Source organism: Cherax quadricarinatus, chromosome 27, assembly GCF_038502225.1.
Source record: "Cherax quadricarinatus isolate ZL_2023a chromosome 27, ASM3850222v1, whole genome shotgun sequence".
Lineage (NCBI taxonomy): Eukaryota > Metazoa > Arthropoda > Malacostraca > Decapoda > Parastacidae > Cherax > Cherax quadricarinatus.
Window position 1 is genome coordinate 37,968,712 of NC_091318.1, and position 23,265 is coordinate 37,991,976.

A 23,265-nucleotide genomic window follows, 5' to 3' on the forward strand; every position below is an offset into this window, starting at 1 on the left:
ATGGGGAAGGGTGGTTGGTGGGTTGAGTATACGTTTGTCAGACGGGGTTATACTGCAAGATTAGATAGGATCTATGCAACGGAAGCCGTTCGTGAGTTGGGAGTTAGGACTTTTGATGTGGGGTTTTCTGATCATAGGGCAGTTATGGCAGATCTTGATTGGGAGGGTATGGTTAGCATACAATCGGATTTTTGGAAATTAAATGCAAGACTCGTGAGGAGTGAGGAGGTGAGTATGGCATTTGGGGAATGGTGGCAAACTTTTTGGGATTCTAGAGAGGTGGAGTCGTGTGTCTTAGAATAATGGGAATGGCACGCTAAGCCGGGTATTGCAGGTTTTTATAAAAGGAAGGGAAGGGAAGAGGCAGGGTGGAGGTATGGGTTGCAAAATTATTTGGAATATCAGCTAAATGGGTGTTATGAGGAAGGGGGGGGGTCGGCAGTACGGAAACATGGTGCAACTCAAGGACAGGTTGGCGGAGTTACATAATGGTAGATTTGATGCGGTACATGTAAGGGCGGGAATGGAGGCTGTGCTGTGGGGGGTTAAACCTTCGGGAAGTGTTTTGCGAGGTTTTAGGGTAAGGCAGAAGGATTCGACTATTTTAAATCTCTAGGTAAGTGAGGATATGGGTGGATATCATAAGGGGCAGGTACTAAATACGAGAGAAGGCATGAGTAATTATGCTGATTTCTGGTTCCAAAGGAAGTGGGGGAAGGGGGAGGAAGGCGATGCTATTGAGGAGGTGTGGGGGGGGAAAAGGTTAGGGTCGTGTGGAGAGGAGGGCATGGGGATGGGAGGTGAGATTAGCATGGGGGAAGTTCAGGAGGCTGTGCTCAACATAAGTACTGGCAACGCTCCGGGTATAGATGGGATTTCAAATAATTTTTATAGAATTCAATGGGAGCACAATAAGTACTGTCTGGTGAGGGTCATGAATTGTATGCGACGGGAGGGACAGTTAGGACAGACTCAGCTAACGGGTGTAGTCGTATTAGTATGCAAAAAGCAAGAGGGAAGAGTATTGAGTGTGTACAGAGCTATTTCGCTAATGTGTGCCGACTACGAGTTTTTTGCAAAGATACTGGGCAATAGGATGAAGGTGTTAGGTCGGGTTATTCATAAGGGGCAGATGGGTATTCCAGGCAGAAGTATGAGAAATGGGCATGGCCGCATTAGGGATTTTTTGGAGGGTTGCAACAGGGGAGGGCTTTTGGGTATTGATTGGTAAAATGCATACGACTGTGTGGATAGAAACTTTCTGAGGGCTAGTTTGTTGCATCTCGGTTTTGGCATGGGAGTGGTGAGGTGGATTGCTACAATGTATTCATCTGCAATGGTGCGGGTACAAATTAATGGCAGGTTGGGTAGGCCTGTCAGGATGGAGAGGGGATTGAGACAGGGCTGTTCCCTTTCTCAAATATTGTTTGCGTGTATGCAGCATCCATTTTATGTGCTCGTTGAGGAGAGGGGGATTTTAAATGGGGAGAAGGATGGGTGTATAGATGTGGTGGGGCATGTGGACGATACCACTGTTCTGATAGCCCAAGTGGAGGGATTGCGTACGATGGAAAGTGTGCTGGAGCTTTTCAGGAGCGCGTCTGGAATGCGGGTGAACAGAGCAAAATCAAGTTTGCTGGAGGTGGATTCCTGGGTGGGGGGGGGGGCTTGGGGTTGGGGTTTGGGTGGGAACTGGTGGTTAGGCTAAAAATTTGTGGAGTTATATACATGACAGATGTGCGGTAGGTTAGGCAGGTGAATTCGGATGTGGTGGTGAAGACTGTTAAAAGGTTAAGGAGTTTACGGGCAGGGGACGTCACCTTACAATAGTGGGTGATAATCGTAAATTCATTAGTTTATAGTAAAGTGTGGAGTATGGCTGTGGTGTATCCATTGCAGACCCAGGATGTACAGGAGATTCAGAGGAGGGCATTACTTTGTTTGGGGTTTCGGGAGGGCATGGCTAAGCAAGGAGGTGGTGATGTCGAATATACGCAGTGGAGGAGTAGGCCTTTTAGCGTTGGGGCCGATAGTGAAGGCCCTATATGTGAAACAGGTTCGTTAGGGAGGGTGGGAAAGAGGGGTTAGAGTGGGGAAAGTGATGGAGGATGTGCGGAGATGGTGGAGTGGAAAAGAATTAATTGAATGCGAGGATATGCTGAGGTTATTGTTATTGATTAGGGAGGTGGAAAAACTTAGGGTGGGGCATTTGGTGACGATGAGCAGGAGGCCGGAAATCATACAGGGGATATCGGTTTATCCCTTGTATGATTGGGGGATGATTTGGAATGACTTTCGAAAGCTTAAGTTAATGCTGAGAGTGCGGGAGTTTGTATATAGATTAATGATGAGGATATTAGCATCGAAAACTGTTTTGTGTTCAATGGGATTGGTGAGGGAACAGACCTGCGAGCACTGTGGAGAACAGGAAACAGCTTTTCATGCGGTTTGTTTCTGTGAAGAGTTGAGGGAGTTAAGGGTATGGTTAGCGAGGGTTTTTAGGTTGATGGGTGGGGGTAATGTAGAGACCCTGCGAGCCTTAACATTAGAAGTACGCGGGGTCTCAAGAAAAATGAAAAGGGCGATAATGTATGTAGTGGCGGATTTTCTGTATATTTCCTGGGGGATGAGGGACACGGGGTGGGGGGAATTAGAATTAGGGCAATTGCGGCAGGCATATATAGAACGGTTTGCAGGAACAAACTTATTTATGGGGGACAGTGGAGGGCACGTTTTCCAGAGACCTACTGCAAAATTACGGTCAATGGTCTCATTCATTTGGCGAGCTAATTATACGTAAAGGACTGGTTTCCTTTATATGCGGGTTGACATTAGTTTTCGGAGGGGGAGTGTATGAGGTAAAGTTTTTGCGAAAGAATGTGAGGGTCGGGGAGGTATGTACTGCGTGGTGCTGTGTTGACATGTAAGTTTTGTGTGAAAGGTTTTGATAAGCCCAGGATTTGTATAAATTAGGCCTTGTGATTAAAAGGGAGTTATAGAAGTCACTGTCCATGTTGGTCTACCAGTTTTTGCAAAGATAATTTTTCTGGCACGTATTTTCGTAGTATTTATTGTAATTTTGTAGGGATTTTAATTCCTCTTAGATGGCTTTTATATATGTATTTACATGTTTTGTTTTCGTTGCTGATGCAACATATGCTGTAAAAATCTTGCAGTTGTTGATGCTTTATATGATTATGTAATTTGTGTAATACTTATTTTTGTTATGGAGTAATTTTTTCGGATAATTACAAGAATTTGTTCTTAAGTAAAACCTCATAAACAGTTGCATGTATATATAAAGTTACATAAATTTAAGTTTGATCACTGCTGTGATCATTAAGTGTGCGAATGATGTGGGTGTATTTATAGATAGGTTTTAAGGGGGGTCCCCCCAACAGTTTTGTGTGTATGTGTCAGATATTTTATCATTTTGTATAATATGTGTCAGTGAATGGTGTGTATGTATTTCGCGTGTTTGTTAAACATTCCTATTTTGTATTGGGTTTTCAAAATTTTTTCTCTTGCACTTGTGGTATGATTCTTAGTAATCTTGTTCAGATCCTGTATTGTGGTGTTATTTAATATTTTATACCCCATTGTAATTTATAATATTTTAAATAAAATATAAAAAAAAAGTAGCAAGATGACTAGGGCACGAGTTGGGAGACTCTCCAGACAGTGGGTAATTTCCTAAAGCTGTTCCTGGATTTTTTTTATATATTTTATTTAAAACATTATAAATTACAAGGTGGTATAAAATATTATGTAAGGTGACGTCCCCCGCCCGTAAACTCCTTAACCACCCCTGTCTCAATCCCCTCTCCATCCTGACAGGCCTACCAAACCTGCCATTAATTTGTACCTGCACCATTGCCAAAACCGAGATGCAACAAACTAGCCCTCAGAAAGTTTCTATCCACACAGTCGTATGCATTTTCCCAATCAATACCCAAAAGCCCTCCCCCGTTGCAACCCTCCAAAAAATCCCTAATGCAGCCATGCCCGTCTCTCTCATACTTCTGCTTGGAATACCCATCTGCCCCTTATAAATAACCCGACCTAACACCTTCTACATCCTATTGCCCAGTATCTTTGCGAAAAAGTTGTAGTCGGCACACATTAGCGAAATAGCTCTGTACACACTCAATACTCTTCCCTCTTGCTTTTTGCGTACTAATACGACTACACCCGTTCGCTGAGTCTGTCCTTACTGTCCCTCCCGTCGCGTACAATTCATGACCCTCACCAGACAGTACTTAATGTGCTCCCATTGAATTCTATAAAAATCATTTGAAATCCCATCTATACCCGGTGCCTTGCCAGTACTCATGTTGAACACAGTCTCCTCAACTTCCCCCATGCTAATCTCACCTCCCATCCCCATGCCCTCCTCTCCACACGACCCTAACCCTCTCTCTCCCCACACCTCCTCAATAGCATCGCCTTCCTCCCCCTTCCCCCACTTCCTTTGGAACCAGAAATCAGCATAATTACTCATGCCTTCTGTAGTATTTAGTACCTGCCCCTTATGATATCCACCAATATCCTCACTTACCTAGAGGTTTAAGATAATCGAATCCTTCTGCCTTACCCTAAAACCTCGCAAAACACTTCCCGAAGGTTTATCCCCCCCCCCAGCACAGCCTCCATTCCCGCCCTTACATGTACCCCATCAAATCTACCATTATGTAACTCTGAAAACCTGTCCTTGAGTTGCACCATGTTTCCGTACTGCCGACCCCCCCCCCTTCCTCATAACACCCATTTAGCTGATATTCCAAATAATTTTGCAACCCATACCTCCACCCTGCCTCTTCCCTTCCCTTCCTTTTATAAAAACCTGCAATACCCGGCTTAGCATGCCTTTCCCTCCATTCTAAGACACACGACTCCACCTCTCTAGAATCCGAAAAAGTTTGCCACCATTCCCCAAACGCCATACTCACCTCCTCACTCCTCACGAGTCTTGCATTTAATTTCCAAAAACCCGATTGCATCCTAACCATACCCTCCCAATCAAGATCTGCCGTAACTCACAACACACGAACGGCTTCCGTTGCATAGATCCTATCAAATCTTTCAGCATAACCACGTCTGACAAACGTATACTCAACCCACCAACCACCCCTCCCCACAACATCCAAAACCCCCACGTCTCCCAACACATTGCGTAACATGCCTAACATACACCCCGCTCCCCTCGGTTCCATATCCCCACTCCGAATAACACAATTCCAATCTCCCCCTTTGACAGTGACTAAAGGTAATCCCCTTAAATAGTACATCAAAAAGTCCCTCACAAAGTTCTCCTTGACTCGTGCGTTGCCATCCGCCGGCATATATACTCCTATAAAACAAACCCTCGTTGCTTCCCACTCTCCCTCCACCCTCACGACCCTCCCCTCCTACTCCCACCCCAAAATACACAATGGACTGGCTTCCTTTACAGCCACAGCAACCCCACCTTTCAACCTCAAAGAGCCACTCACATACAACTTATATCCTTTCAGAGACAACTCACAACCAAACTTGTAATTGTGCTCCTGAATGAAACATATATCTACATTAAATCTCCTTAAAAACCATTCCACCCCCACTCTTTTTACCTCGGCTCTCAGGCCATTAACATTAATCGTTACAACCTTGAATTATGACAGTAAAGGAGGCTTGCCCCACTGCCTTGGAATGGCATCCGCGTGACTTGGCTGCTGACTAGAGCCCCGTTTGGCACCCTGTCTGTCCAGTCCCCCAACCCCCCCCTTGTCCCTTGAACCTTTGAGTACTTCATTACTCAAAGGTTCAAGAGGCCCTGGTTAGACCAGGATGTCCAACCTGGGCCTCCAAGACTTCTTCCGAGGTCTCTCCCCGGGCGTTAAGACGTCATCCATATCAGACGTCCGAGCTGTTCTCTTGCATGAACCTCCATCTCCACATGTAACCTCCTCTTCTGTGCACTCTTTGTGCACCTCAGCCACTACCGTGTGCACCTTGCCCTCATTACACACGGTCTTCCCACGTCCCGATGCTTCTGTAGTCTCCTCCAATGAGCGTCCACGCTGTTCATCATCCAGACTCCCCTCCACCTCACTCAGGAAGGTATTCAAAACCTCATCCAGCATTCCATCCTGTTGCATTACAGGCTCGCCGTCATTGCTCGTCGTCGTCGTCTTCTCAGGCCCCGGCCCCACTGGTAATGTAGCACATGAATCCATCTCTGCCTCTGCTTTAACCATTTCCTCATTCCAACTGCACGATGCCTGTCTTTAGGCCGCACGTGTCTCCGGCACCACCGGTGTTGGCATCTGTTCCCTCCGTCCTGGTTTCCTATGGCATTTGGCTGCCATATAGTCAAATGATCCACACAGCCTACATGTCCTTCTCTATCCCTCATAGTATACGTAGACCTGCGTTCGGAACTCTTCCAATAAAACATACGAAGGTATCGATTGCCGTAACGGCATCTTCAGATTGAAGGATCCCTCGGGCAGTCCCACATAAGGCCCATCCTTCCACACTCCCAATTCCGCCGCATGAATCTTGCCATAACGACGGAATACCGCTACCACATCATACTCTGTAGCTTCAAAGGGCACATTTCTGACTTTTACATATGTCACATAGCTGGATACATCATGTAGACATACCTCCACTGCTGTATTCACGGCCATCCTCTTCTCTTGGTACGTGTCAACTATGCTTGAGTAAAATCCAGCATTTATGAATTTGATGAAAATCCTCCTAACTCCGTTAACAGCCACACCATAAAGCTCTTCACTGGGTATCCCATACACATCACGAATAATCGTAGGGAGTAGCACCTGCATTGTAGAACTGCTTAGGGTACCACATACCAGCTCCATACAGACAGTATTCACACGGCGACCATGTCTATCCGCCATTTTGATTGCTCTAAACAGGAAAACTGAGCAGAAAACCAACTGAATCAGGAGCGTCTGCACAGCACGTCCACATGGCCCGAGAGAGATGAGGACAATGTTCCTGGAATTGTTTGGAAATTGCATCCGGAGATTTGTATACAACAACAATAACGAAGTTTTGATTTTTTATCTTTACTGCCAAAACTTCCACTACATCATTTGAGGTGTTTAGTAGTTCTGAGCAAATGAGTGACTGATGTACAGGCCAACCCTCCCTTGTTGCCTATTTAGTCTGTCACATCTGAATAGGGTTTAACCTGGGATCCATATTTATTTGTCCAAATGATCCTTTATGTGTGTCATTGTGAAAGCCGCAAACATTGCATTTGACTCTGTAAGCAGTCCTTTGATGAAAACTATTTTTCTTTGTTGATAGCTTTAGACCCAGTATGTTTGCAAAGATAAATGTCGTTACACTGATGGAATTTAAGAGGGCTTTGTTTGCTGGCATTAATTTCTGCTCTGGAGTGTAGGACAATGACTGCGCCTCTGCTTCAGAAGTGTTTTCAGTTAGTATTGGACTTCTGTCATTTTTTTGCCAGTCTTTTTTCTTTCCTGGCATTGAAAAACCTCTTCCTGGAGAGGTTTTAGGTTCCCTCTTTTGCTTCTTGTGGTCTGGATGATCTAAATCTTCTTGTCCATTTAGATGATGTGCCTGAGAGTACATATTGTAGCATTTTCTTTCATGGACTGACGAATGACACATTTCAGAGTGAGATAAGTTACAAGAAATGTTGCACCCTTCTGTTGTCATGTGGGTGTGGCATTTTTGGGGATGGACAAAAGTTCATTCCCCACTATATTTCCAGTTATACCAACCCTACACATACCCAAGGCATAGAATTTGCATAGATCAGACTTTTGTTTGCCAGGATTTTTTGAGACTGCTTTCCCTAAAGATGCAATTTTTTTTTGTTTCTGCACTACCTACAGCCCCTGTATGGACATAAGTGCATCTACCAGTTTTTACTGGTAACGTGTCAACACTATTCCCAGAGGCATCATCCCCTTTTGTTCTATCTCCAGCAGTATTGCTACTTTGTATAAGGTTGTCTTTACTGGTTTCATCACCAGGACCAGTATCTCCATTTGGTGTACTGTCCTCCAGGACAACACCAGCCCCATCTTTTACACTGTCCTCCAGGAGAACATCAATACCCCTTGACGCACTGTCCTCCGAGACAGCCCCATCCGACATATCCATTTTATTTTCCCAGCTGTTATACTAGGCTGTCATGTTTTCTAAGAAGGATATTTTGTTGTTCGTGTCTTTTAATATAGATGTAATTTTCTCCCACAGGTATATCTCGTTTGGGTGCACCCAAAAATATTTTTTTCTGATTTTTTATCAATAGTGCTTGCTGGTTTAAAGATCCTGCATGATTCATGGGACCATTTACCACAGAGACTGCATGCAACCCAAGCATGACTTCGTCTGTTACTTTTTCTGCAGACTAAACTGAGTTTCATGATGGTGGCCTTTTACAACTCATCGCATACTAGGCAACTCTCCTAGCTAGCTAGTGTACAGGACGTCTGAACGTATTTAGTTTTCAGTGTTTGAACAGTTCCACTGGGAAGGCTGGCTAGTATATGCTTACAATAAAAAAAATTGTTTTATATGTTGGTATATCTACTGTAGTTTGATATATATGGCATATATACTGTAGTTTGATATATATGGCATATATACTGTAGTTTGATATATATTGCATATATACCGTAGTTTGATATATATGGATATTAAATATTGCAGTTTCAATCCAATACAACAATCTTTTCTCCTGGTACACTTGAATAGTTCTCCTGGGTGCACTGGCTAGGTAAGCCTATTATAAAAGTTTTTTGTACAATAAGTTGGTATAAATACTGTAGTTTGATTATTATTATTATTATCAAAAAGAAGCGCTAAGCCACAAGGGCTATACAGCGCTGCAGAGTAGGGAAGGAATCGAGGGTATTTGGTGGCAGAAGGGGGGAGGGATGATCAGTAGGTTACAGAAAACAGCGGGGCAGGGGATAGTGCGGGGGTAGAGGGTAGCAAGAGATTGAGGTAGAGAGGGCTGAAGGTATCATCAGAGTTTGTGAAGTAAGTCAGTTGTTGTCAAAAAGCCAATGAGAGAGTCTGGATGAAAGGTGGGTCCATCAGCAAGAAGGGTAAAGAGAGAGCAGCATAGTGAGGACGACGTTGGAGGTAAATTCTGCGTGCTCGTTGATAAAGTGGGCAGTCCAATAGAATGGAGCCTGACAATTCTCAGAGAGTAAGACGAGTATGGCCAATGCGAAGACGGGAGAGAGTAGTCTCCCAACCTCGACACTGGTGACAAGAAGACGGCCAGTAACCTATACTCGGTTTAATAGATTGAAGTTTGTTACCGAGCATAGTAGACCAACGTTGTTGATAACGGGTGTGAAGGTGGGTAGCTATTGCAGCAAAATAGTCCGTAAATGGTATACCTCTATATGAAACTGGTAGGTCATGTACTGCTGACCGCGCAGCAGTGTCTGCCTTTTCATTGCCCTGTACGTCAACATGACCAGGGACACAACAAAAAACAATATCTTTATGCTTGGTAAAGATGCGGCGTAGCCAAAGTTGGATACGGAGGACTAAGGGGTGAGGTGTATCAAATTTCTGTATAGCCTGTAAAGCACTAAGGGAGTCTGAGACAACCACAAATGATGACACAGGCATAGATGCAATACGGATAAGTGCTGCAAGAATGGCACACAATTCAGCAGTAAAAATACTAGCCGAAGATAGTAAATGCTCTCGTACGACGCTGTCCGGAAACACTGCTGCGAATCCTACACCGTCAGAAGACTTAGACCCTTAGAGCCATCTGTGTACACTGCAATGGCACTGAATGAGTGGAAGTGGTCAAGAAAAAGAGAGCGGGAAGCGACCATAGGCAGTTGGGCTTTCGAGCAAGGGAGAGAGAAAGAACAGACTTGAACAGCTGGAACTTCCCAAGGGGGTAGGGAAAAGTGAGATGCTACATGAACACAGAAAGGTGGCAATTGAAGAGAAGACAAGAGTGAATGTAGGCGAAGAGAGAAGGGACGGAGTAAACAGGGGCGGCGAACAAATAAAGAATGTCTACTAATATCAGGCTGTATTGCCCTTGTGGCTTAGCGCTTCTTTTTGATTATAATAATAATAATACTAATATCAGTGACCATTCTATAAATGGAAGGATTGCGGAGATCATGAGAGCGTACATAGTAGCGATGGCAATGGGCATCACGGCGATCGGATAAGGATAGAACGTTCGCTTCTGGATAGAGGCTCTCAACAGGGGAAGAGCGAAAAGCACCAAGGCATAAACGTAATCCTTGGTGATGAATGGGGTTAAGGCTAGAGAGAGTAGCAGGAGAGGCCGCTGAATAGATCTGGTGACCATAATCAAGTTTTGATAAAATGAGGGTGGAATGTAGGAGAAGGAGAGTTCGACGATCAGCTCCCCATGAAAGATGAGCAAGGGTTTTAAGAAGGTTCAGCCGGCTGTGACAAGTTGCCTTCAGAGAGGTAATATGAGGTTTCCAGGATAACCTACAGTCAAAGAGGAGGCCCAGAAACCTGACTGTATCACGTTCAGGGATACGGGAGCCATAGAGGTACAAAGGATGATCGGAGATGGCAGAGCGTCTAGTGAAAGTAATTTGGTGAATTTTGGTGCTGGAAAATTTAAATCCATGTGTGGTGGCCCAATTGTAAACACGGTCGACCGCATGCTGGAGAGAAACTGTAATGAGGTGACAGTCAGCGCCTGCACATGCAATAGCGAAGTCATCAACATAGAGTGATGACCAAATATTGGATGGAAGACTAGAGGCCAAATCATTTATAGCAAGGAGAAAAAGTGTTGTGCTCAGAACACATCCCTGAGGGAGATCTTCAGCTTGGATAAAGTCCGGGGAGAGCACATTATTAACCCGAACACGGAAATGCCTGTCAGTTAAAAAGTTCTTAAGGAAGGATGGTAGATTGCCTCGGAGGCCTAAGGAGTGGGCTTGGGCCAAAATATTATACCTCCAAGTTGTCATACGCCTTCTCAAGGTCAAAAAATATGGCAATAACTGAGTGGTTATTCGCAAAGGCATTACGAACATACCCAAGGGGTCTATGGTAGAACGTCCCTAACGAAAGCCATATTGACAAGTGGAGAGACTGTTGTGTGTCTCTAAATACCACACTAAACGTCTATTTACCAGGCGTTCCATCACTTTGCAAACTGCACTGGTAAGAGCAATGGGATAATAGTGGGAGGCTTCATGTCCCGTAGTGCCTGGTTTGCGGAAAGGGAGAACAATGGCAGATTTCCACAGCTGTGGAAGAACTCCTTCTGACCAAATGAGGTTGAAAAGGCATAATAGGACTGCAAGGGCTGACTGATGTAAATGTTGTAGCATACGAATATGAATGTCGTCGGCCCCAGCTGCCCATGATCGGCAAGCTGAGAGTGTTGCCTCCAGTTCCTGAAGTGTAAAAGGCACATTATACTGTTCTTCTTTGAGAGAAGAAAAAGTCCAAGGGTGCTAACTCTCTGGCAGACTTTGAGGAAAGAAACGAGGGGCTACTGTAGTTTGAAATATGTAGTATTTTATATTTATGTATTTTATGTATTATTTGCATATGTTGGTAATACCGTAGTTTGATATATATAATTTTTAAAGACTACATATTATTATTATTATCATTATTATTATTTGACTTACGTGTTAAGTGAACATGTGATGGCTGGCAGTTTCTACAGCATGTTGAGGAACTGGTGGTCTCCTGCACCTCTTACATCCTAGATATTAGACACTTACAGATCACTGTGTTTAGCTTTTCTATTTTTTTTAAACTCCGCCACACCAAGTACTATGGTGACACTGTTATTAGCTATGTAACGGCTGGTGTGACGAATACTAGAAGGAAATGCTTTCTGTTGTATAAGTCCTGCCGATTAGGTAAAACCTACGATTTTGGCTTAAATAGTTTTTTTTTTTATTTAAAAGGACACAGTACAAGATATAAATAAATAAAAGAACACAATAGTTAACCGTTTGCAAATACAATGACCTACCATCAACTCCATTGCATACCCTAAGTATTACATTCATATTGTATTAAAAGATATACAATCACCGAACAATGAAAAGAACAGGATAACACCTGCTCAGAAAATACATTAACAAAGTCTAAACTTACAATTCATGCCTGTTATACAGTACAATAAGACCCTCTTGCACAAAGTACACAGATGATATGATACAGCATACGAAGGATAAAATTACACATTACAATTAAACAAATGACAAACCTAACCCTACAATAAAATTGCAAAGACATACCACAATAATACTTCCCGCAAATAGCAGGAAACTCTCAACAGAATAAAGAGCGAGAGAGCTCCAGCACCGAACAAAAACATTAGCAAAAACAAAAACTCACAATTTATATCTGTGCACACACAAATCCCCCACAGCTCTGTACAATTAGACCCCTTGTACAAGGTGCACAGTAAATATTATACAGCATACAAAAATTAAAATTATACAGAACATTAACTTAAACATTAGGCAAACCAAAGCCTACAAAAAAATTTTACATTGGTACATATCACAATGAAACTCCCACATAAAAGCTGGGCAGGAAACACCCGCAAGTAAAAGACATAACATTATATATACAAGTACAACCCATACAACTAACAAAATTCTAACATAAGGTATTAAAACTGTCTAGTTACAGTAGATAAAATCCTTATCTCCCTATTTGAAACACAATAGTACATCATTGCTAAAATTAAATTGTGCAATGCATGGACATGAGAAAGTGTATAACAATCCTTCATCTGGCATTGAATAAAACAAAAACAGGAAGTACTTGCAGCTAAATCTTAGACCTACGTATATGCAATAATCAGCCCATACTATCGGACTCTTGACCTACTTAGCAAGCTTAACGTCCCCAAACACCTATTCCAAAGTAATTCAAAACACAAAATTTAACACACTGCACATTTTAACTCTGCGTGTACGCAGACAAAAATAAAAAAGAAAATTCTCATGAAAATTATACTATCATGTAACAAAAAAGTCTTAAAAAAGACACCAACAAAAAACCAACTCGGGGAGAAAATAGATACTCTTGTACAACTAAAAACCAAAGTGAAACCAGGTATTCATTACCATGACTTGACATCATATGGTACCAGCTCAAAAGAGCATAATATGTGTGATACTGTCACTTCCTTCAAAAATTCAACACCCTCCTACCCCAGTCAAACCTCCCCACCCTACCTGAGAAAAAAATTACATAGGCATATGAAAACATGAAAAAACTACATAAAGCAAATTAAACAGCAAATACATGATATAAAACATGTAAAAGTTTATTTTCTAAGACCTGGTATTGCCAAAATCAAATTGTTTATAACGAATTCCTGTAGTCAATCATATTAACCAGATTTGTCCACATCATAAAAAACCAACATCCAGGTCCAAGACACGTTAGAAACCTTCCCCTCCCTGCCATCCCCTGACACTATACCAACCTCACTCTCCCTATTCATACTCACATCTTTACCTACAGTCATTAAGTCAAAGCCCCAGGCTATCAGCCGTATGTCTTCAGTTCACCCCCCCTATGCCATCTCCTCATACTTGAAGACTGTACACACACATACACCACTACCACACACACTTTCCACATTCACTTTCCACGGGAAAACAACCCATTCCAGCTCTAATCTACACCCAACCTTAACATTTCACCTACCGTCAGATTACGATAACCCAAAGGAAAACTATTTACCCACAACCTCCCATATAATAGCCTATTCCTGCAATCCATTCAATACACACTCGCCGCAAGCGCCCGCACCCGACACTCACCCCCCACCTCCCTCATACCCCAAGACACATACAAAAAATCTGCCACCACATGCATCACTGCCCTCCGAATGTCCTTGGAAACCCTGCCCACATCAAAAAGCAAAGCCCTCAAAGTCGAAATGCTTCTCCTCCCCCCCCCGCCACTATACCCAGGACCCTCGCTAACCATTTCCTTACAATCCCCAAGTTTTCGCACAAATATACAGCATGAAACGCCGTCTCCTCCTCCCCACAATGTAAACAAGTGCCATCACTTACATACCCCATTCTATATATCACCGACCTTGAAGCTAGAATTCCCATAAAAAACCTATATACCACTTCACGAACCCTCGGCTTTAATCTACTCTTCCTAAAATCTTCCCAAATGACCCTCCAATCATACATTGGATATGTAGCTACACCCTGTAACACCCCACCCTGCCTATCTGTTCTACCCAGCTTAATGACCTTTACTTTTCTTGCATCCCGTATTGTCAACAAATTACGCACCATATCTTCACACACCAATAGTGCCTTCCCCTTCCACCATTTCCTCACATCCTCCATGACCTCTCCCACTTTTATACCCCTCTCCCCTCCTGCCCTCAGGTACCGCTGCTTCACATACACTGCCTTCACTCGTGTGTCTAAAGGTATAAGACCCAGCCCACCCTGCCGCATGCCCATCATCACCACCTCCTTCCTTAGCCATGGCTTGCCATAACCCCACACATACCTCAAAACCCACCTCTCCAGTTCCTGAATATCACACGACCTCAGATGATATACTTCTGCTACTCCCTACACTTTACTATACACAAGTGTGTTTACTACCCCCATGTACCTACTTCCAATAACTTTGACTTTGCCCCATTAACCCTCATCGCTGTCGCCCCACCAAAGATCTTGATTATACGTCCCACATTCCGCAATCCTATTTCCCCTCCCACCAAAATTGTGGTGTCATCCACATACCCCACAATTCCACAAATTATTAAACCTTGTGACCAACCCCAATGCATACAACATAAACCTTACTCCATACTGATATGCAATGTTCACTCATCACAATTCCACTATATGGTATATACACATGGAAAAAAGTACATTTGCGATAAACATATCACATTTGAACAACTGCATTAACCCTCTGGGGTAGAACCAGCACCATAAACAGACCATAAAAATGCGCACGCTTGTCTAGAAACATAATGCCCTGCATTATACCTCTATGTTATGAAGACGTCGCACAATATATGCTACACTACAACACACATAGAAAACCTCAGACCTCATACCCATACTCCCACAACCTACACACCATAAAACATCATTTCTCTTGTTAACATAAAAATGCAATTTCCCCATTTTGTCATAAAAAGCACACACAGGTTACATGAGTTGAATTCACGATTATACAATGAAGAACAATCTCACCTAACACTTCTCCATATTTAAAGAAGCACAATATATCCTTACGCTACAACACACATAGAAAACCTCATACCTCATACCCAATACTCTCTCAACCTACACACCATAAAACACCAATCATCTTTGTTAACATATAATAGGTGTTACGTACTCTCACGCACTAGTCCCCCCCCCGGGGAGACCAGCCCGCCGCATCCCCTTACCCCCTCCCCCTCTTACATCCCCAAGAGGACCCCCACCGTTAAACCACGGTAACTTACAGGGAAATCTCGCTCCCACCACATCCCGTAAAGAACCCAATTTCGATCAACGTACAATAAAAGGTTGCCGCCAATACTCTTTTATGCACACCCCCTCCATCTGACTCGTCATAGCCCACGACACAAACACAAAATCCACAATAAGGTAACCAAGTGCCCGCTGCACAGGGATACCCACCCCTCCAACCTCCAAACTTAAAGCCCGTAAAACCGAAATCACCCCCCTCCAACCCATCATACTACCCTCCCCATCCACTCCCGTAAGTCCCCCAATCGTTCAAAGAAATAGACTGCATGAAAGTCTGTATCCTCACCCCCACAAACCCCACAGATGCCCTCCTCTCAAATCCTCCAGTCTCTAAGAACCGTACCTGATGGCAGGATACCATGCAGGAACCGGAACATCACCTCCCGCTCCCGTGGCCGGATGTGTAGCCTACACAACCTACCCCAAATATCCCCCCATGCATACACTGGATATGCTCCTTCCACTGCCGCCACCTCCCTTTTCCCCACCACTTTCTCTAAAACCCTCACCCTCATGTGTTTCACATCCCTAACATACATAAGCACCCGCATCACGTCCTCACACATACGCAAATCCTTCCCTCCCCACCATCTTCTAACATCCTCATACAAAAGGTGCAGCCCTCCACCTATACACCCCCCTCTCGGAGGAACCCCCATTTTACATATACACCAATGATCCTACTCTTTAAATTAATTAACTTCAGCCAGCCTCTGCACACTGGGAGAGTCACAACCCCCCTCCGCATCCAATCACATCCCGACCCTCAAATAAACCTAAAGACTCTCCTCAATAATACCCCAATATCTGACTGCAACAATGGGTACATAGCGACCATATGCCAAATTTTACTATATAGTAAGACATTTACTACAATGATCCGCTGATGAAGCGTTAAATGACCTGGCCGCAACCCTTCCAATCGTCTAGTCACCCGCTCCATGACACTCCCTGAATTAACCATCCTAGCTTGCTGTGCATCCTGTATATACTCAATCCCACAAATCTTGACCTTATCCACAACACCCCACCTCCCACTACCTACCCGTCCCACCTTCCCCTCCCAATCCTCCAACCCCATAAACTTAGACTTCTCTACATTCACCCTCATACCAGTCGCCTCTCCAAACAGGTCCACAATCCTCCCCACCCCTCCTAAACCTTCCCCCTCCAGCACAAGAATCGTCGTGTCATCTACATAACTGACAATTCCCGGCATGCCTCTTCCTACCCACCCCTGTTGCCCCCCCTCCACCACTCTATAAAACGGATCCTGCAAACACGCAAAAAGTAATTGGGATAAAGGACATCCCTGCCGCAGACCTCTACCCATAGGGATCCGCTCCCCCACCTTCCCATTCACCTGCACCCGAACACCCGCCCCATAATACGTTTGCATCCACCTCACAATCTAATCCTCAAACCCTTGCCTCCTCATTATCCACCACAATGCTTCTCTCTCGACATTATCATATGCTGCATGCCAATCTAAGGCCAACACCCCCCACCCTCCATCCCTTGCACACTCTTCACAAACCCCCGAATCACCCCGTGCCCTTCATACATGGTCATTCCCGGCACCCCATACTGGCCCGCTGCCACCACCCTGTTGATCACACACTTCAACTTATTCCCCAATATTTTAGTGAATAACTTATAATCTGCACACAGTAAAGAAATAACCCTATAGTCCTTTACCGTGTGCGGACTGGCCACCTTTGGGACCAAGACTACCAATGCCATTGCCTGCAAAACTCCCAGCTTACCCCTTTTTTTCATCTCATTCAACAATCTCACCAAGAACTCCTTAAGTATGTCCCAATTTTGTAAGTAAAACTCACATGGCAGACCGTTGATTCCCGGGGATTTACCCCTACTCATACTCGATAATGCCCTCCACACCTCCCCTTTTTCAATGTCCCCTCCCAGTGCCATACGGTCATCCCTGCACATTGACCACATGCCTTCCCAACTGCCCTAACGCTTCCTCCTGCACACCTACACTCCTCATTGAAGTCCTGAACCATTCATCCACATAACAACCCATCCCTTCCATTGTACGAAGCACCTGCCCCACACGAAACCCTCCGACCTCCTCTTTCACTAACAAAAATTCCATCTCTGTGGCCGCCTGATGCTTCCACTGACCCCACAGAACACACGCCGATGGCCTGTCACCCCACAACACTTCCTCTAACCCACCCTTAACCCGCACTGTATTAAACTTCTCATTCTGCAATTCCTTGATGCGTTGCTTCAGCCCCTCTATTTCCTCTGCAGGATAGCCCCCGCCCTGCACCCCTCTCCCATAACAATCCCGCAACCTCCACTCTAAATATCTTATAAGCCCAAAAGTCATCTGAGCCTCCACCTTGCCCTGTCTAACATAACACGCCCTGATCCTCTCCTTTGCCACTGCATCCCACCACGTCAACATATCCCCAACATCCCCCATCTCTGACCACAACTCCCTCCACAATTGCACAAACCCCTCCCTCCCCCCTCCATCTGCAAGGAGCTGAACATTCAATTTCCAAAAACTCCTATGCCTCCTAGGCAACCCATCCCACCCCACTTCAACGAAAACTGCCCGATGATCTGAATATGCTACTTCCACCACACACACCCTTTCCACCTTTGCAGTCTGCGTTACATACAAACGGTCCAGACGAGCAGCATACACTCCTCGCACAAACGTGTGCTCCACCTCCCACGCCTCTCCCGTAGCCACATGCCACAACCCCGCCCCTCGCAAAAGATCCCCTAACACTACAGAGTGAAACCCAGCCCCTCGAAGCTCCACATCTTTCCTTCTCACCACACAGTTCCAGTCACCCCCCACAACCGCCATGGGGGGGGAGCGACCGGAGGTGGTACACTAACACATCACTCACAAAGGCAGTCTTGACACGTCCATCCCCCTCTGTGGGCCCATATACACACACTAGCGCCACCCTCACCCCCATCCATAGCCCATCCACTCACACGATCCGCCCCTCCTCCCTTACCTCACTATGATGCACAACAAACAGGCTGGTCTCTCGCAGAAGGATGGCGACGCCCCATTTCAATCGAGTTGAATGTGCAACAAACACCATCCAGTACTAACTCACACCTGGCTTTATAATTGTGCTCTTGCACAAAAGCTACATCCACTCCATACCTACGAAGAAAACCCACAAACCACATACACCACTCTGTCTCACAACCGATTTACATTTACTGAGACACACTTCAAGCCAGCTATACCTTGTGCCCTGTCGGCACTGATCTGCCTTTAGATGCCCGCCGGCGTCTACCACCATGTACACTACCAGACACTGGAGGTCTTCCAGTATCCACCACCGGACCCCTTGGCCCCTTAGGGCCGCCCTGTGCCACCTCTGCCCACACCTTGCCTGGCCTCTGCGCCGGGGTGAGGACATCATCAGAGTCTGACAATGCCGCCGCCCATTTGCATGATCCTCCCACTGCCTCCATAGCCACCTCCAGAAGGCCTTCGTTATGCACCACCGCCTTCACGGTGATGATATCCATCCCAGCAGCCTGTTTCTCTACCAGCTCCTCTACATCCTGGGACCGTACACAAGATACATTCCCAAGGGATAATTCAAGCCCCTCCTCTTCCACCTCTCCAGGTGTGTCCAACAATCCCTTCAGCACAGTCGCTAATGTGTCGTCCACTCTCTCTTCCATGACCATCCTACCCTCCTCACCCAGCATAACCGGGCCAACGGAGGAAGGATCTCCAGGTAGAGTCACACAAGACCCCTCAATCAGCTAATCTTGCTCCACTTCTTCACTCCACAATGACGTCTTTGGACATGCACCCGACTCATGCATCACAGTCACCTTATGGATGGGCTCTTCCATTGGTGGCCGCCTTACGTCCTTCTTCCACTGTTGGCGACCACATTGCGCTGCAAAGTGATTGTACTCTCCACAAAGACAAGTGCGGCGTTGCCCAGCATAGGACACCATCACTTGTGTACAAAAATCGTTCATCACTACATACGACGGAATGGGATGTTTCAAAGACATCTTCAGTGAGAAGGTACCTTCAAGGAAGCCAGCATATGCACCCTCCGTCCACTTGGGAGAGCTCAGGTGTAACATATCGACATTTTTATTTTTCAACCGATTACTTTCATTTTTGGTGTACTATTAGAAGCTTATATCGAGTATCCTGTGCTGAAGTTTCAATCATATCGGCCAAAAAGGAAATGAAATATGCAAAATTTACGAAAAATTGCATTTGGCAGCAGTCCTACTCAGTGGTACTTGGAAAAGTGGTTTTGACACTTGCTGCTGATAGAACACCTCTAATTCCATCACTGTAAGTGTACCAATTCTAAAATAAACCTTATCTTCATGCTAAAAAAAAATAAGTTTCATAACTTTTTTGACATATTGGAAGATGTCGGTCTTGTTGCCCACATAAATCTAAAAATATTTGGGATAGTTCAGAAAGGTACACTTTACCTTGTAAAGCAATCATTCTCCTATGTTTGTTGTGAAAATCAAGTCAATTCAATCATAAATAAAGATGGATTGCCCCTAAATAGGTAAATAAGTTACTTTCGAGATATAGGCCGAAGAGCACGGCACCCCAGGTGCCCGGGAAATAATTTTTTTCCCCGAAAAATTCACTTTATTTTACACTTTTTGCGTGACCTACGAGTGTTTATTACAGTTAACCATTGTAAATTCGTTTTCTCTCATCACATGTAAGAGAGAACGAACCTTCAGGCGATACACCGATAGGAATTTTTTCCTCTGGGGCATCATATTATGCTATATATTATTTTTTACGGTGTGCTTTTTATGTTTATATACTAATATTATATTGCATTATGTCATAATAGATCAATTGTGATAGATAAATAAGCCTTATAATTGATATTAGCGTGGGTATGGAATATTTATGGAATATTTTGTTGGCTGGAGGTGTCGGCCATTTTGGGTACTATACCCAGGGTACCTGACTGATTACTTGATCATATTATCTCCGCCAGCTCTGGCATGATGTCAGATGGTGAATTTGTATTATATGAGACATCAAAAGATATAAGAAAATGATAAAAATAACACGGGAGAAAAACGTAAACAAAGCCGCGTCAGCGCTTTTACGCAATATGACGCGTCAGCGCTGTCACCATGCATGTTATAAATGGCTGTAATTCCTTTTAGAAACATCGTACAAGGATAATAATTATACCAGAGTGTAGCCAGAAAGTTCAGCTATTTTTTGGTAACAATAACTCCATTTTCATATTTTTTCGAATTTTTTTTTTTGCTCCGCGCGAGTGAACCTGACCTCACCCTTAGGGCCGCCCTGTGCCACCTCTGCCCACACCTTCTTGCCTGGCCTCTGCGCTGGGGTGAGGACATCATCAGAGTCTGACAATGCCCCCGCCCATTTGCATGATCCCACCGCCTCCATAGCCACCTCCAGAAGGCCTTCGTTATGCACCAGCGCCTCCACGGTGATGATATCCATCCCAGCAGCCTGTTTCTCTACCAGCTCCTCTACATCCTGGGACCGTACACAAGATACATTCCCAAGGGATAATTCAAGCCCCTCCTCTTCCACCTCTCCAGGTGTGTCCAACAATCCCTTCAGCACAGTCGCTAATGTGTCGTCCACTCTCTCTTCCATGACCATCCTACCCTCCTCACCCAGCATAACCGGGCCAACGGAGGAAGGATCTCCAGGTAGAGTCACACAAGACCCCTCAATCAGCTCCTCTTGCTCCACTTCTTCACTCCACAATGACGTCTTTGGACATGCACCCGACTCATGCATCACAGTCACCTTATGGATGGGCTCTTCCATTGGTGGCCGCCTTGCGTCCTTCTTCCACTGTTGGCGACCACATTGCGCTGCAAAGTGATTGTACTCTCCACAAAGACAAGTGCGGCAATGGGATGTTTCAAAGACATCTTCAGTGAGAAGGTACCTTCAAGGAAGCCAGCATATGCACCCTCCGTCCACTTGCCGACAGTCGCCACATGTACAGTTCCATGCCTGCTGAATACCTGCCGTAAATCCATCGGCTTCAAAAGGCACGTTTCATACCATAACCCAAGTGAAGTAATGTGATACGTCGATGAGCCTCACTGTGACCGCCGGGTTGACAACCACACAACTATCCAGATATTTGTTGACCAACTGCTCGTAGACACTCGTTGTTCGGAGGTTAACGAAGACCCTATAGGCCCCATTAAGCACCACTCCATAAAGTTCTTCATCAGCGACACCATAAGTCTCTCTGATGATGGCTGGCAGGAGAACAGAAGCTGTTTGGGCTGTCACTGCCCCACGCACCAGCTCAAAACAGACAGTGTTGATCCGCTTCCGTGGCTGCACTGCCATATTGAGAAAATCTCAGCTTTCTTCAACGGCCAGCAGAGGGCAGTGTAACGCACGTCCGCTCACTACAGAGGTCGAGCGACGAATGATTATTGGGTTATTGTGGGGTAGGGAATATGGTGTTATGTGGTGGGCCTGTGTGATTGCCTGGTAGCACTGCCAGACAGAGAATCCCAGATACTTGGCACTTCTCGCATGCAATGCCAAATTGAATTGTTGCATGAAAATGGGTATAAAATCTGATATAACACGCAATGAGTCCAAGTAGAATTTTCAGATGGGCACGAAAAATTTATTTTAGGCGTGATATACGGTCCCCCAGATTTGTATAGGGGCCATGGAAGACTACTGTGCAAGGAAATTCTTAGTGCCACACGGCACGATAATGTACTAATTCTAGAGGACCTAACTTTAGTCAGATTGATTGGAATTCCTTGACCGGGAATTAAGAGTCTAACGACTTCTTAGAGGTAGTTCAGAACTCTTTTTTAAAGCAATGTTAGAGAATCTACAAGTGTAAATAACCTGCTTGATTTGGTTCTGGCAAAAAAATGAAACCCTTGTTATTAATTTAGAAATTACAGAGGAAGTTCGCGCAAGCGACCACAAATCAATTACCTTTAATATTGAATGGAATTATGATAGTAAGGATATCTCAGTAACAGTTCCAGATTTTTGTTTAGCAGATTACAATGGTCTTTGAGTACACCTATCATCTGTGGAGTGGGGTAAGGATGAGAGCTTATGAAGACTGGACCCATGAAACATGAAGAATAAATCTACGAACCAAAGAAATGTGATCACAACCTGAACCGGCAGTGGCAGCCTTCACACAAGTAACACTGAGTGTTGAAGTAAATATTATTCCAAGGATATTACACAAAGCTCCAACGACCTTATCAGTTACTTTTTTACAGTTTATCTACTAGAGTGGCTGCTGATAAGGGGTCAGTAGGGCAAATTTCCGCGCGCGCTCACCGAAAAATCGAAACAATATGAAAATTGAGTTATATATACTGAAAAATAGCTCAACTCTTTGGCAACACAATGGTACCAGAATGAATATTCTACGACGTTTCTACAAGAAATTATAGTCATTTATATCAGGTATGGTGACGGCGATGTTGGTACCGAGTCTGCTCACGGCCCATATATATTTTGGAGTTGTTTCCTTGTTTTTTATCGCCTTTCCTTGCATTATTCTTTCTAATATAATAACTGACTATTTGGCATCATAAAACAGTAGGCGGGACTTATCCGTAGACTGAGCGACAGCTGGGAACCAGATGGGAACGGTCGGCAGTGTTCCCGCGCCCGAGGTGCCAGCCAGGAATCGCCCATTATTACGCTTATATCAGCTTA

At 44.7% G+C, this 23,265-nt stretch overlaps 1 protein-coding gene across 1 annotated transcript in view; it reads right to left on the reverse strand.

Annotated features, from left to right (window-relative positions):
• Positions 1–22,775, reverse strand: part of LOC128691015 (sialin) — a 139,242-nt gene extending 116,467 nt beyond the window's left edge. Inside the window, exon 1 of the mRNA XM_070089261.1 lies at positions 22,711–22,775. The gene's annotated coding sequence lies outside the window, so the exon portion shown is untranslated. The remainder of the gene's footprint in view (positions 1–22,710) is intronic.
• Positions 22,776–23,265: the final 490 nt, after the last annotated feature.